Raw genomic sequence first — 15,188 nt, 5'->3', positions numbered from 1 at the left:
TCTTTAAAAAAAAAAGAAAAAGCACAGGTGAGATATTTCAAAGGTTAATTATACCAACTTAAATTATTTTTTATTTTTATTTTAAATTTAAAAAAGATTCTATTTATTTATGTGAAGAAAAGAGAGAAAGTGAGAGAGCACAAGCGGGGGGGGGGAGGGGTAGAAGGAGAGGCAGACTCCCAAGGAGCAGGGAGCCCAATGTGGGACTCAATCCCAGGACCCTGGGATCATGATCTGAGCTGAAGGCAGACACTCAACTGACTGAGCCACCCAGGCACCCAGTTTTTTGTTTTTTTAATTAAGTAAACTCTGCTTCCAATGTGGGGCTCAAACTCATGACCTTGAGATCAAGAGTCACATGCTCTAGTGACTGAGCCAGCCAAGTGCCCGTAATTATACCAACTCTTAAAGGACAGACATATCCAATGATATTTAAGTCATTTCAGAGTTTAGAGAAAGAAGTGAGGTTGTGGAGAAATGATCATTCTCCTATGCATTTAGTGGAAGTGGGAATTTGGATAAAGTTTTTGAAAAGGATTCTGACAATATCTAGTAGAATTAAATCTATCTGCATATACATATATACATATATATATCTTAAAGGTAGAAGTCTAACTCTTGGAATTCTAGCCTTTAGAAATACAAATATCAGTTGGTAAGGCTGTTTATATATGAGCAATGCTTATGGTATCAAAAAGACTAAAAACAACTTCAGTGTCAACAGGTTGAATAATTGATGATGGAGCCATCCTATGAATATTGCACAGCTATTTAAGAAAGGGGATCGATATGGTTTACTTGGAGAAATGTCAGTAGTCAGAAAATGAAACAGCAGACTAATGTCCAAGTTATTGGCAAAAAAGAAAAACAGCCTTTCCCATTGCATGCAAATAACATATTTGTGTATGTTAGTATGAATATATAGAAATGTATGGAAGGAGGGGCGCCTGGGTGGCTCAGTCGTTGAGCGTCTGCCTTCGGCTCAGGTCATGATCTCAGGGGGCTCCCTGCTCCGCAGGAAGCCTGCTTCTCCCTCTCCCACTCCTCCTGCTTGTGTTCCCTCTCTCGCTCTCTCTCTCTGTCAAATAAATAAATAAAATCTTAAAAAAAAAATGTATGGAAGGAAACACTTCAAGCTTTAACATTGGTTATGTGGAGTTGGCTTGTTGGCTTTTTCTTTGTTGTTTTTGGTTTGTTGCCTCTGCAGGATTTTTAGTTTGAAATGAAAATCTGATAAGATATATTTTATAAAAAGACTTTTCTTTTTCTACGTTTATTTTAACGTGAATAAAAGAAATACATTTCTGCGAGAAAGAAAGAAAGAAGAAAGAAAGAGAGAAAGAAAGAAAGAAAGATATACATCTGCTTGGATGCTAGGTAAAACTGATGCATGAGACTTAGTGTAGGTGGTGTGATTTGTGTGGTATCCATAGGAGAGACTTGGGAGTTTTACCAGATTTTGCCCAATGATTGAGCTTTTATGTTAGTATAGTAGAATAACCTTAAGTTACTCAAGTTCTCTCAACCCAAAGTTTTTCATCAGTAAAATGAAGGTTATGAATATCTACCACATATATTTTGATTGTGAAATGACACATGAATTTTTAGTGTTAAGCTTTTAGCTTAATAAGCTTCAACTGACTTATAATTTCCTGACATTTTCAGTGGCTGTTATAACATCATTGCTATAGAGATGCAAAAATAGATATAAGGCGAGAGCTTAAAGGCAGGAAAAATCTTAACCATATGAAGCATCATGCTCTACAGTGCGAGGTATTACTGAAGCCAAAAATGGTCAGGGAAGACTTCACGGAGGCGAGACAACACAGGTCTTAAAGGTTGCGCGTGATTTGGATGGGACAGGTACAGGGCAGGCATAGGTATTGACAACGGTGCCTGAGGACACAGTGGGCTCCGAGAACGCTTCCCGCAAGAGCGCCCCCTTTCGGAACCAAGGTCCTCTGGCTTCTTTCTCGTGCCTCCCGGCGAGCGCGGTACCAGCGGTACGCAGGCGCCGGGAGCGGATGAGGGCTCGCAAAGGCTCGATAGGTGCGCATGCGTGCAGCTCTCTGGAGGCGGTAGCTTCTTCGGCGTCGATACTGGAGGCTGAGTGCTAAACTGTGTGGGGCGCAAATGGGATCCGGCTCTTAGTCGGGTAGGCATAGGTAGGATCGCTGCCTTGTGGGGAGTAGGGGGCTGGAAGGCGGGAGCCCGTAGTGTGGGGGTCCTGAGTCTTTCCTGTGCGGTCCGGGCCGACTATTGTATGTGTCGCAGCGGCTGCGCACAAAATGGCGGCGGGCAGGCGGCGGGGGCGGGAGGAGGTTGGGGGACCCCCGGGATGGGAAGGGAAGCTTGCCTGCCCCGCTACCGCGTCAGTTCACTTCGCTGCTCTGGAGGGCCAGGTCGGGCAACCGCGCTGGGACTTTGCTTCAGGAAGAGCTGCCTGACGCCGTTGCATTGGGCCGAGGAATGAAAACAGCCCTTGGGCAACGCCGTGGCGGCCCCTTCCCCATCGGCGCAGGGCCTGCCGAGGCCGCGCCAGGCCTGACAGCCAGAGGAAGCGGTGGTGCGGGAGCACCGAGGAGGGAGTAACCATTCCCGTCGGGCCTTGAAGCGAGGCGGTGGAGCTTGAGCCGAGTCCTTTAGCGAGCGACGTTGTGCAAGAAGCGTGGAGAGAAGAGCGTGTTTGTGTTTGGGGCTGGGGAAGGGGGAGTTGGGGTGAAGGGGGGATGTTAGATCCAGCGGCTTTTGCTGGTCGCTGTCTCCTATGCCTGCCCTTTGCAGCCTTAAAGCAAAGAAAATGTCACCTCTGTGCAGGATACGGAGGGCTCCTAAACGGTACTGATAATTTATTTACAAATTTCTCGGAGGAATCGCGAATACGGATCGTTAGTGGTTTGTGTGTGATTCCTAGGCTGACCCCCGTTCTGTTAAAGGTGTGTGTGTGTGGGGGGGGAGAATGTATACCGCACAGTTCAATCCTTGAGGACGTTTGAAACAGATCTTTTGTTATTCGAGATAATTGCGAATGAGGGAGACTTATGTTAGTACAAAATCTTTAATTGAACAAGGCAATGACGGCCGCCTCTAGCTTAAGATTTACTCTAAGGACAAATTTGGGGGGAAAGCCCCTTTATCTTTACTTATTTTTTAAGATTTTATTTATTTATTTGACACAGAGAGAGAGACAGCGAGAGAGGAAATACAAGCAGGGGGAGTGGGAGAGGGAGAAGCAGGCTCCCCGCGGAGCGGGGAGCCCGATGCGGGGCTCTATCCCAGGACCCTGGGATCATGACCTGAGCGGAAGGCAGACACTTAAGGACGGAACCCCCCAGGCGCCCCCAAAAAACCCTATTTTAATATGAAGGCTTTTTGAAGAAAAATTTGTTACCAGGATCCGGCAGCTGAAGTTGATTCAAATTCTTTTTCTAACCGGCTTTGGAATCGTGCACAAAAAAATTTTTCTTTTTCCCCCTCACTTGTTGTAAAGGGTTGACTTATTTATTGGGGATATTTGCTGATTCAGTTGCAACTAGTATTGATAAATTGGAAAAATTAATTTTCAAAAAATGAGGTTTATACAGAAAAATAATTGCATAATTTCATTATTTCAACATAGCTTTATTAGGCATTCTAGCCTTAGCTTATATTGCATTCTTTTTATTTGACAACATTCATATACATTTTATTTTGTATCTGCATACTCTGTAATACGCACTTTTAAATAGTTATGTGGAATCCAACATGTTGATACAGTAAAATATGCTGGGCCAGTCCCTTATTCCTTGTTGCTATCTTGTAAGGGGAGAGATAAAACAGAAGTCACAAAATCTCATTGGTTTCTATTAACTAGTTTTCAGAATGTATTTATTCATGTCACATATTAGTTAGCCTGAATATTGGTTATATTTTAGTCTTGTAATCTTTTTTTTTTTCTTGGAGGGTGTATATAGCAGATACTCTTGTTTAAAAAACGCTTATTACAATCAGAGATCACTTTGTACTTAATGGCTGTCATAAAGATTTTCTCTTGGGTGCCCTTAAGGTGATCTCTGGAAATTTTTATGTAGTGAAAGAAAATGCGAGACAAATAGTTTAGTGAAAAGAGAATAGGCTTTGGAATCAAAAGATCTGGATTCAAATACCTGTTTTTTTCTTACTGTGTGTCTTAAGATTTTGGGTAAGTTACTTTAGTCTTTCTGAACTTTTGTTTCCTTATCTGTAAAATGGTGATACTACTACTTCCTGCTTGGGATTGTTGTGATAATTGAGAGAGACAATGAATGGAAAGCCCCTATCCTTTGGCACACACTAGGTGCTTAATAAATATTAGCTGATACTTTTATTACAAATGCTTAAGTTTCAGGCAGCATCTTTTGATAGAAGATTATCTCTTGTGGATATTCCCTTTTAGTTAAAGAGAAGCTTAAAGGGCTTCAGATTAAATTGATAGAATTATGGAGCTGAAAAATCATCTAATACTTCATTAAAATATTTGGTGTATCTATAAATTTTATATGTGCCTCTCTTGTAGCACTTACCAAAATATATTGTAACCATTTATTTATATGATTGTTAGGTTCATCTTTGTATCAGTCCCAGTGCCTGGTATATATTCCATGCTCCTGTGCTGAGTGAATGAATTCAGCTGGTAGTTGCCAGAGCCTGGGTAAGAACCTAGCCCTTGGGGTCCAAATTGTGCTCTTTCTACCATGACTTAATGTGTACTGGTCAAAGTTTGAATAAATCTGTCCAAATTCTTCATAAAATGCTTTATATACTAAGAATCAGTGTTTCCAGTATGGGTACCCAGTAACATTGTTTGGGCTGTTTTACAAGGAAAGAGGAGCTACTGAATGTTGGCATGTGGTGGTTTAGACCTCCTCCAGATTTTGAAAGTAATTGTATTTGTGGCTAAAGCCAATAAGCCCCTGTTTGTATTCAACATTACTTGCTCTTTTATTACTTCAACTTTATATAGTAGTAGTAGTCTGAAATTTGTGGCTGAGAATGAAAATGAAAACAGCTATTTGGAAGATAAAAGAATAATGGAAAGGAAGAAGGTGAGGTGTAGAAATAAAACAAAGCTGTAATAATGGACAGTGAGGGTCAAGAGCAAGGGTTTTGTCCTGAGAAGATCTCAGGGAGTACAGGAGGGTTTTAAGGTACACATATTTTGATATTTCCTTCATGGTTACCTTGGGCACATACATATTTTGGATTATTTTCAGCTTTTGAATCTCTTAAATACCAAAATAATTATTGTTCAGTCTTTTAAGGTTTTACACTTTTTTCCCTACCTTATTTCTACAGTCTTCATTAAACTTTCAACTAATGTCCCTGTTGCCCTGTTGAGTGAATGTTGCCAACCTTATTTTCTTTTGAATGTCTTCATTTCTTTAGAAAACTTTTTATTATGGAAAAATTTAAACATAAAACAGAGCATTATGTAATGATTCACCTGTGTACCTATCACCTAACTTCAGTAATTGCAAGCTAATGGTCAATCATATCTCTACCTTCCACCCTATTTTTAAGCAAATCCCATATCATTCAATTTATAGTTAAGAATTTTTCTCTATAATAGAGAAAAACATGCTTATCACTCCTAAAATAATAATTCCTCCACGCCAGTGTTCAAATTTCTCCAATTGTGCCTTATATACCACAAAGTATGTATATACATGTATTAATTTCTATTTCAACTATATTGAAATTTTCAGAAATTATCCAAGTCTTAATAAAAGAAACAAGTATCTACCTACTTCTTAAGTAAAGCATTTTGTTTACTATCTTAACACTTTCTGAGCACCTACTGTGAGTCAGGAGGTATAATTTTTTTAAAAGATTTATTTATTGGGGCGCCTGGGTGGCTCAGTCATTAAGCGTCTGCCTTTGGCTCAGGTCATGATCCCAGGGTCCTGGGATTGAGCCCCACATCGGGCTCCCTGCTCCGCGGGAAGCCTGCTTCTCCCTCTCCCGCTCCCCCTGCTTGTGTTCCCTCTCTCGCTGTCTCTCTCTGTCAAATAAATAATTAAAAAAAAAGATTTATTTATTTTGGGGGGGGCAGAGGGAGAGAGAGAAAACCTCAGGCAGACTTCATGCTGACCTGAGCCGAAATCAAGAGCCAGTCAAGAACCAGCCGCTTAACCGACTAAGCCACCCAGGTGCCTTGGGAGGTATAATTTTAATTGTCCTATCAACATTCTGAAGTGGGTATTGTTTTTATTCCCGTTTTTCATATGACGATGCTGAGGCTTGGGTTAACCAGCTTGCTGAGGGTCACATTCTTAGCACTCAGCAAGACCAGAATTAATACACTGAATCTAAGGTCTTCTTAAAAAAAAAAACAAACAAACAAACACTATGCTACATTAGTGTTAATTTTTATTTACGGGAGTTAACCAATTTTGCATGAAGTAATTCACTGGCACCCCTCCTAGCAGGGTGGATATCATCAGATTAGTTGAAATGTCCCCAAAGATGAGATTATTATGAATTGCATAACGGGCTGACTAATAGTCAATAGGGAGTGAACAGGATGCAGAAAAAGAAAAACAAAAATGTGTTTAGGGCTGATGCTCTTTTATCGTGTTGCATGTTTTCTGCCTGTTGCCATAGTTCTAGTCTTTTTTTTCTTTTTGACTTAGTAAGGAGTTAGTCTTGTGTTCGACTGAAAAGGTTGGGTCATTAACTTTTGAATGAATTAAAATCTCTGACAGGAATACCCTGTCTCTCCCTGCCTCCCCTCTTCTGTTCTTGTATGCATACACACGTGATTTTTTTTTCTGAACTGTTTGAGAGTAAATTGCATATATTTATACTGCTTAACCCTAGTTTACTATTTCCTAAGAAGAGGGTATTTTTTTTTTTAAGATTTTATTTATTTATTTGACAGACACAGCGAGAGAGGGAACACAGGCGGGGAGTGGGAGAGGGAGAAGGAGGCTTCCCGCTGAGCAGGGAGCCCAATGTGGGGCTCAATCCCAGGACATCATGACCTGAGCCACCCAGGTCCTCAGAACAGGGTATTTTCTTTTGTAGTCATAGTAAACAACCTCAATAAATTTAACATGTGACAAACTTCTTGAATCTACCATTTTCAGTTGACCCAATAGTGTTCTTGATAGCACTTTATGGTTTTTGTTTTTTTTTTTCCCCCCACTACAGGTTCAGTCTAGGGTCAGATAATTGTATTTTTAATTGTCATGTCCTTTAGTCTTTTTTTACTCTGGAACATTTCCTATAGCCTTTCTTTTATCTTTTGTGAAGTTGACATTTCTGAAAAATACAGTCTGCTTTCTTTCTTTACTTTCATTTTTTTGGTAATAGAACATTTCTCATTTTGGATTTGTCTGATGTTTCCTCTTCATTAGATTCAGATTATGTGTCCCTGGCCAGAAAAATCATGTAAGTGATGCTGGGTCCCCATGGTATCAAATCTGGAGGTGCATGATGTCTGTTGGTCTGCCATGAATGATACTATATTTGATAACATATTTGGTCAAAATGTTTGATCCCTCCCGACCCCCCAGAACTAATTGATTTGTGGAGAGATTTTAAGACTATGCAAATGTCCTACTTAATAAAATTTCCCTCTAGATTTAACATGCGCAGTTGATTTTTTGTCTGAACCAATCTTTACTATTATGGTTACAAAATGATGATTTTTCAAGTCAGCAATCCCTCTACATTTGCAGTGATTGATTGCTGTGCAATTACAGACTCTTGGTTTTTCAGTGGTTTATAATTTATTGTCCAGTTTTTTCTTTTTCTCATTTCATATTTATATATCTTGTCTTGTACAGTGAAAGCCCTGGTTCCCAACACTATCAAAACATTTACTTATTTGCTTAATCCTGTAATGGATCTAAAGTAATTTAAGAATTGCTTCACCCATGGGGTGCCTGGGTGGCTCAGTTGGTTGGGCGACTACCTTCGGCTCAGGTCATGATCCAGGAGTCCTGGGATCAAGTCCTGCATCAGGCTCCCTGCTCAGCGGGGAGTCTGCTTCTCCCTCTGACCCTCCCCCCTCTCATGTGCTCTCTCTCTCTTTCTCATTCTTGCTCTCTCAAATGAATAAATAAATAAAATCTTAAAAAAAAAAGAATTGCTTCAGCCATATTATTACCAAAAAAACTCCCCAAAGCAAACTACTAAAAAGAGTAAGAATTTATTTGTAATTCTCCCCTTTTTTCCTGGCTCCTCTAAAACTGAGGATATATAAATCAAATAGTGGGTTCATGAATTATTTGCATTTTTTTAAGTGGGTTATAGTATGCATTTGAAAAATAATTGAATTAGTTTGCTTTCAGTTTTAGATTTTTTACGTTCTTCCATCCTTGTTTTAAAGTATTGCTTGTTAACATGCTTCAAAACTGTATAAGATGTACTTCATGAAATATCATTCCCATTTTCTTTAAGTCCTTTCTATCCAGTATCCCATATATGTAATCAACTTGTTTTGTATGTTATCCTACCTGTGTTTCTTTTCGTAACTGTAAGCAGCTATATATGTTTTCTTATTTTCATTTTTTTATACAAAATGTAACATGCTAGGGGCGCCTGGGTGGCTCAGTCCATTAAGCACCTGTCTTTGGCTCAGGTCATGACCCCCTAAGGTCATGATCCCCTCAGGTCCTGGAGTTGAGCCCCGAGTCAGGTTCCCTGCTCAGTGGGGAGCCTGCCTCTCCCTCTTCCTCTGCTGTTGGCCCTGCTTATGCTCTCTCTCTCTCTCTCAAATAAAAAAATAAAAGCTTCAAAAAAAAAAAAGTAACATGCTATATATGCTTTTTTATGCTTTGTGACTTAAAGGAATTTGGCATTTTTAAGGCATTTGACCAGGTAGTTCAGGTCTGCTTAATCAAAGATTTTGGAAACTCATTTTAGGCAGAGACACGTTTTGGCTTGTATGCTTCATGAAAGTGAACAACCTAATGGCAGGGAAGGCAAGAATACAGTTATGCCTCGGAACAGTTTCATCTGGGTAGTGAATGTCTTCAACACTGTGTTTACTTCTTGGTCCTGCTGACCTCTTTTACATTGGCTTTATTTTATTTCCGTGCTTGTGCTTTCTCAATAAGGCAGTAAATATGCTATCAGTAAGCATTTGAGTTTTATCAGTATCTTCTGCTTTTCTCATTTCTAGTTTTAAAATCCCAGGAAAGATTTCTTTATTCCAGCTTGGATCAGGCAGTTTCTCTTTGATTAATGCATTACATTTATTGAGGGTAGCGAGGTAAGCAGGCCCACCAAAGCACTTCTCAGGGAGGCATCATTTACTGTGAATACAGTGTGGTCTCTCAAGACCGATTTATGTATGCAGTGCTTTTAAAAAAAGTACATATATTCATCCTGTTTATCAAAAAGTTGTTTTCCTGGAAATAGTTAACTATTAAATCATTGCTATATGAGATGGTTAATGCATAGTTCTCATGGTGCTCTGTTCCTGGTATTGTGCGTTAGCAAGTTGAGCTTCCATTTTTTTTCATATATGGAATCATGTTTATCAATCTGCTCAAGTGACAGTGAAGTTTGTGATGCCCTCCATGATACCAAATAATGTTTCTAATTGTGTGCTTTTTTCTTTGTTTTTTTGACAATTTCCTTGAGGTGTACCACATTTTGGCATTTTAACTTCTAGTGATACTGTCCCGCCACACTTGTGGCACCTTCAGAGTTATGACTTATCTTTCGTGAGACATGAAGGGACACAACTAATGGTAGAAAAAAGTTGGCTAAGTGGATCCATTGGTATACTAGAAGAAATAGCAGATTCAGTGACATTTAAACTGAGGAAAGCCTAGAAAGATATGTACTCCCTCTTATATTAATTGACCAGTGTAATACCTGTATTCTTAGGTGCGAAAGTGGATTTATATGTTGTCACTCACTCTAACAAGATAATACCAAATGAGGTAAGTGGGTATATATCTAGAAAAATCAATGGTTGTTTTCCTTTTATGTTAAGATTATGGAAACAACTCTTCTGTGTGTCATAAGGGTGATTTTTCTTTTTTGGGGGGGTGATAATGAACATTTATTACTTTTTATAATGAGAAAAAGCAAAGCTATAAGATTTACATTTTATATATCTAGAATATTGCATGGAAAAATACAGAGAGGAATTAAAGGTTCTAGTTATGATCTTGCAACTTAATTTTTTTTTTTTAAGATTTTATTTATTTATTTTTACAGAGACACAGCGAGGGAGGGAACACAAGTAGGGGGAGTGAGAGAGGGAGAAGCAGGCTTCCGCAGAGCAGGGAGCCCGACGCGGGGCTGGATCCCAGAATCCTGGGATCATGACCTGAGCCGAAGGCAGACGCCCAACAACTGAGCCACCCAGGTGCCCCGCAGCTTAGTTCTGAGGCTTCACTTAATCTGTAGGAGCTGGGATTCCCTTGCTCAGAGTGTTGTTGTGAAGTTCTGGTGAGATAGTGAATATTAAAGTGCTTTGTAAACTGTGAAATACTATAAAGTTCACCTTTGGGGTTTGATACAAATTTTTTCACTATGAATCTAATGGAGCTATTATGATCAGGCTAATTTTTGATGATGCTTTTAGATTTCCTTTTTCTTTAGCAGAATCTATAAAGAAAACAAAGGATTACCTTTCTTCTGAAAGATTACATTAGAATAACGGGCAGTTTTTGATATTCCATGGTAGTGGACATCTCAGAAAGACCTCATGGGATCTAATGTCAATATTTTTTTAATCCATCAAGCCATTTCTGCATGCCGGCCTCAAGAGGTCAGTTTCTATTAAGTGTTTCTTTTCTTTCTTTCTTTTTTTTTAAGATTTATTTATTTATTTGACAGAGAGACAAAGCGAGAGAGGGAACACAAGCAGGGGGAGTGGGAGAGGGAGCAGGCTTCCCGCCGATCAGGGAGCCCAGTGCAAGGCTCGATCCCAGGACCCTGAGATCATGACCTGAGCCCAAGGCAGATGCTTAACGACTGAGCCACCCAGGGGCCCCTATAAAGTGTTTCTAAAAGAATTTTTGTTTGACATTTTATTGAATATTTGTCGTTTCAGAGTAGCATGTTTCAGTTTTTTTTTAAAGATTTATTTATTTTGAGAGAGTGAGAGAGAGAGAGCACATGAGAGGGGGGAGGGTTAGAGGGAGAAGCAGACTCCCTGCTGAGCAGGGAGCCTGATGCGGGACTCGATCCTGGGACTCCAGGATCATGTGGCAGGATCAAGTGAGCTGAAGGCAGTCGCTTAACCAACTGAGCCACCCAGGTGCCCCGCATGTTTCAGTTCTTAAAAGGGCATAGAAAAGCGCTAACTGCCACTTGTCACAATAATAGAATTTTTTCAGGAGTTCAGAATGTTTCGTGACCAATAAATATCCTGGTTTCGGAAAATATTAAATATAGGAAAATAAAATGTTAGCTGAAAATAGTATATTTCTAATTTCATACAGTAAAGTTTGACGTATTTTCCTCCCCTTCTCATCCATGTGTGTATTCACATACACAAACCTGAAAGAAATTATATCAAAATACTAGTTCATTCTAGGATCATGGTTTTAATGGTAAGAATTTAATTTACTATTTTTTATTTTCTATAAAAAGCATGTTATTTACATAATCAGGAATAAAATTTATTGTAAAGTATTAATATTTAGTTGCGGTTGTTTTCAGAGCAGTGTTAATAGTGAAAAACTGAGATCTTAGGTTTTTCGAAGTTAGTTTAGTGATTTCATAAATTACTCTAGGGGAACCATTCTCTTTATGGCTATGGCTAGAACTCAGTTATCAGAAAATGGCATATTCTTTAATAGTTAAGGTTAATGAAGATTATATTTGCTGTCAGGCATTTGTTCTGAGTTTTGGCTATCACTTGTTACTTTGTATAAATTCTATGATATTACCAAAATTTACAAATTACTGTCATATCACTGAATGCCATTGTTGGTGAAACCTCTTGGGTTTCTTGTAGTAGCAGATTTGGAGAATAAGGAATCTCTTATATTTGCTATTTCTGGTTTAGAAACTAGCTTGACTTTAGACATGTGATGGTAGTACTACATATTTATATATGTAATACTATTATATGGCTATCTTATCTTAAACAACATTTTATGTTTTGCCCATATGCCAATTAAAAAAAATGAAAACAACTTGAAGGGTTTTTTTTTTTTTTTTTAAAGATTTTATTTATTTATTTGAGAGAGAGAAAGCATGAGAGGGAAGAGGGTCAGAGGGAGAAGCCGACTCCGTGCTGAGCAGGAAGCCTGATGTGGGACTCGATCCTGGGACTCCAGGATCATGACCTGAGCCGAAGGCAGTCGCTTAACCAACTGAGCCACCCAGGTGCCCCCAACTTCAAGGGTTTTATGTACTAGTTATTATCCTTAGGGTATATCCTACTAAGGATATTTAATATTCCTTTTTACAGCTGTAAAATACGGTATACCATAGCTTATTCATCCAATCTCCAGTCTCTGCAAACCCTCTTAATTGGAGAGGTGTGAAAAGGGAAACATCCAGATTTTTAACTATATTTTATCATTTTGGTTTCTCTGATTCTTATGAGACACCAACTCCATCTTAAAAAGTGGAGTGTTAGTTTTACAAAGGAAGGGATCTGTTCTGGCTTAATATACTTCCCCATGTAGACCAGCACTATTAAGGCGTTTGTTAAGTGGATGAATAAAGAGTTGGGTTTGAAGTTATTCTGACATATGACATATGGCATAAGAAGACAGTTTAAGTTTTTAGGTGTACCTAGCATTTTTTTTTTTTTTTTAAGGTATCTTGAAAGATCTGATAGTTGATTTTGGAATTTTATTCTGAATCTGTTGAGGTGGTGATAAATTCCTGTGCTTCATTTAGTGGTTAGCATTTGCATTGGGTAGTTGTACCCTGAAGCATTATTGGTAGGGCTGAAGTTTAAAAAAGGGGAGAAAAGTTAAGCAGCAAAGAAAAGGATGCTGATTGGTGGGGCTTGCCTGTCTTTGAATTGGAGTTGAAGAAATGAGGCTTGAAAATTATCTAATTGCAAAAGGGAAGTTTGTAATACCTTATAAATAGAAAGCTTGAACTATAAATACCAGCATCTTTTGTTTGCAGTGAATGTGAATGATAGTTTTAAGAGAGATTAAACCATAACTTTCCTAAATGATTTCTGAATCATTTAGGAAATGTGCTTACCCTTTCAAAATAAAAAGACAGTTAATGCAACTGAAATATGGGTATGCTCCTTAAATTTCATTTGCAAAAAAACACAAAGGTTACTTAACATTTTTTTAACCATTGAAGATCTCTTACTTGGCATATGAATTGTAGGCAGACTTTTTATTATATTTTTTAAAATAGTCTGTGTCAGTCCTTACCAATGCTCAGCATTGTATTTCATGCTTCTCATTTAACATTCACATCATTGTAGTGGGAATAGAACTGGAGACAGCTGAGCACATGTATAGTAAAGTAATTTATGATAATTCCTTTTTTAGTGATGTTTTGATGAACTCCTTTGTCAGAAACTTTTCTACCAGGATAAAAAGTGATAATGGTAGCGTAAGAAAGTGATGATTTTACATTAGTGGATCAGTGTCTGAAAACTAAATGCAATCTAAAGTGAAAATACACTATACTTAGAATAGGTCTTAAATTCAGAAGGAGTCTTGGGATAAAAGAAGTGTTGGCTTAAAGTTCAGAGGGATTAAACTTGTTCTTAGAAGGGAGGTTAGTTGAAGAGACCTATTGAAAGAGTGACAGTTGCTTGTAATGATGGATTTTCCAGGATATGCATATCTGGAGAGAAACTTTCTTACCTCTAGCCAGCAGCAGGTCCTGGAATCAGAATGCTTCATAAATATGACTAAACAAGCCCCGAATTTGTCTTACCAAGAGAGAAGGGAGAACAGTCTCTTTGGGAGAGCCAGGACTGCTGTTAACTTACTACTGTGTCCTCATTATATTAGATTTCACAGTAGGACTAACCACACGGGACATCTAGTGTGTGCGCGCATGTGTGTATTTTAAGGCTCCTAAAAAAATGCAAACAAGCCAAATCTCTGCTTACTGAGAGTTGAAATTTAAGTTAGGGAAAGGCCTTTTACTTCTCTTCATTTATATTCCACACTGTTCTATGAAAATTGAATCTTTAAGGACTGATATTCATGACTACAACACTGATATGGATATGGCAGTTGTTGAAACATGGAAATAATTCTGCCCTGATTAGTAAGTAGCTTTCTCCCCAAGGGTGGACCTCCAGTTCTCCCACTCTTTTAGTACCTCCAAGGACTGTCTCCATCTTCCCCACCCACCACATTGTCCTACAGCAACTAAAAGCTTAAGGGGGATAGAGGAAGGATGGGCTCAGGACCCTGGTTGCACACTGTAAGTCATGAGTTACTCTTCTAATTGTTCATTGCTTGTGCTTTACCAATTACTAAATATTTCCAACAGCACCTCTGACAGTATAAGCATGAAGAAAACTCAAGTTTAGGAAGCACAAAGTGAAAAAAGCTTTTTGATAAACAGCGGCATCATAGAGCCTTTAATATACAGTAGGTATCATGTCTCTCTAAGAAGGGTAGCTAGTGCATGCATTTCAGACTTTCTTGACCAGGGAACCTGTTTGTGGAAAACCTACAGTCTTATAGGATACTAATTTCTGCAGAATACAGTTTGTGAAGGGCTGCTCTCTTACATTCTATAAATGTATACATATATCAGTGTAAGGCTGTGCTAGACACATTAGGAAATATGTAGATAAGTTTTTGCCTTTAAAGAACTTAAGACGTAGATACTTCTAAATGGTACTTGTTCACAATTCCATGCGGTAATTAGATGACTGGTTGAAATCTGTTCTTTTTGATTTCCTTATGGGGAGAGAAACAGTATTTGGGAGAGTTCATGTTCCTGATGTTGTGGGAGGAGTCTTCACCAGTTAAGGAAAATGGTGCTGAAAGAGTTTGAGTAACTAGATGACAAACTGCTTATTGTAAGACAAAGTTGTTCTTGGAAATATTTTTATTTTGTAGGAAATAGACACAGTTTCATATGACTGTTGTCTAAAAAGACCTGGAGTTTGTTATAAATGAACGTTATTGACAGAGAATTTGGATATCATTTCATTGTTTACTAAGCCTGTGTCTGCTGCTTGTATCTGTTGAATTCGAAGCTTGTGTAATTTTTGTTGTAGTGTTGTGTTTCATTCTGATTTGAAT

At 38.6% G+C, this 15,188-nt stretch overlaps 1 protein-coding gene across 3 annotated transcripts in view; it reads left to right on the top strand.

The window, feature by feature from the left end:
- Positions 1–15,188, top strand: part of ZNF638 (zinc finger protein 638) — a 130,228-nt gene that overhangs the window by 49,443 nt on the left and 65,597 nt on the right. The window contains exon 1 of one of the 3 annotated variants that reach the window (XM_027620753.1): positions 2,042–2,165. The exons of 1 other annotated variant lie outside the window; for it this stretch is intronic. The gene's annotated coding sequence lies outside the window, so the exon portion shown is untranslated. Of the gene's footprint in view, positions 1–2,041; positions 2,166–15,188 lie in introns of those variants that run through there. One more of the 3 variants, XM_027620754.1, reaches the window with a different exon arrangement.

This window comes from Zalophus californianus, chromosome 8, assembly GCF_009762305.2.
Source record: "Zalophus californianus isolate mZalCal1 chromosome 8, mZalCal1.pri.v2, whole genome shotgun sequence".
NCBI classification, from domain to species: Eukaryota; Metazoa; Chordata; class Mammalia; order Carnivora; family Otariidae; genus Zalophus; species Zalophus californianus.
The sequence above is the reverse complement of the archived record's forward strand: the minus strand, read 5'-3'. Positions and strand labels throughout refer to the sequence as shown.